A 948-nucleotide genomic window follows, 5' to 3' on the forward strand; every position below is an offset into this window, starting at 1 on the left:
GCCTGTATTCAGAAACTGAGCCTTAAAACCAGCCGTCAGGACTTCTGGAACTTTGTGATGTCACAACGAAGCAGTCACCGCCCTCAGCCACGCCCCAACACTTCAAATAGAACAAAGAAGAAGATGCAAATATGGAGCTTTATGCTAATAATACAGTGTGTATTGTCTTGCAGTGGTGTAAGTGAACAGGACGGAGGTTGAACGCTGAACTGTGTTTGTGTTTTCAGAGTCGGAAACTGGACGTTTACTTTGAGTATGAAGAGAAACTGATGAGCAAGTCGACTTTAGACAAATCACTGCTGGACATCATCAGTGACCCAGACGGTACGAACACACACACACACACACTCAGTGGTTATCACGATGCATTGTGGTGGATGTAGGAAGTCAGTAGAAACAGATCATGTATATTAATATGTGTTTGTCTGAAGACGTTCACATACATCCCACAGAAGACTGACTGAACTGTGTGTAAATGTTTTTCTCAGCCGGGACCCCAGAAGACAAAATGAGACTGTTCCTCATCTATTACATCACAGCTCAGCAAGCTCCTTCAGAGGTGAGATGACAGTTTATACAGTTTATAATGACAAGGAGAAAAATCAAGATGATTTAAACAAATACACACAAAGCCGACACTGAGTCACTGCCACCACAGGAAACACTCACCTTTTAACTGAGGGCTCATTTTTCTGCCATGCGCTCTGTGTCTGAATCAGTGGATTAATCTGCTCCATGTCCCAAGGCTTTTTAAAGATATGTCGTACGTGAGAGCGACCGGCCACCTGCTCTTCCTTCAGAGCAGCAGCTCTTCTCACAAATCTCTGAACAGCTGAAGTTCAAAAAGCCGTTCCCATGTGTAACCTGCTTGATGTGACAGCAGAAGAATCTGAGAATATGTTGTTTACTGTCAGCACTGTGCAGCCCTGACAATAACTCCTTTAACCA

General features: G+C 43.9%; 1 long non-coding RNA gene across 1 annotated transcript in view; it reads left to right on the forward strand.

The window, feature by feature from the left end:
• LOC111649122 (uncharacterized) overlaps positions 1-619 on the forward strand; it is a 1,520-nt gene extending 901 nt beyond the window's left edge. The window contains exons 2-3 of the long non-coding RNA XR_002760248.2: positions 228-324; positions 489-619. This is a non-coding gene — a long non-coding RNA (uncharacterized LOC111649122). The remainder of the gene's footprint in view (positions 1-227; positions 325-488) is intronic.
• The last annotated feature ends 329 nt before the right edge of the window (positions 620-948 follow it).

The sequence above is a fragment of the Seriola lalandi genome, unplaced genomic scaffold (genome assembly GCF_002814215.2).
Source record: "Seriola lalandi dorsalis isolate HSWRI2012SDOR001 ecotype SW California unplaced genomic scaffold, Sedor1 jcf7180002049990, whole genome shotgun sequence".
NCBI lineage: Eukaryota > Metazoa > Chordata > Actinopteri > Carangiformes > Carangidae > Seriola > Seriola lalandi.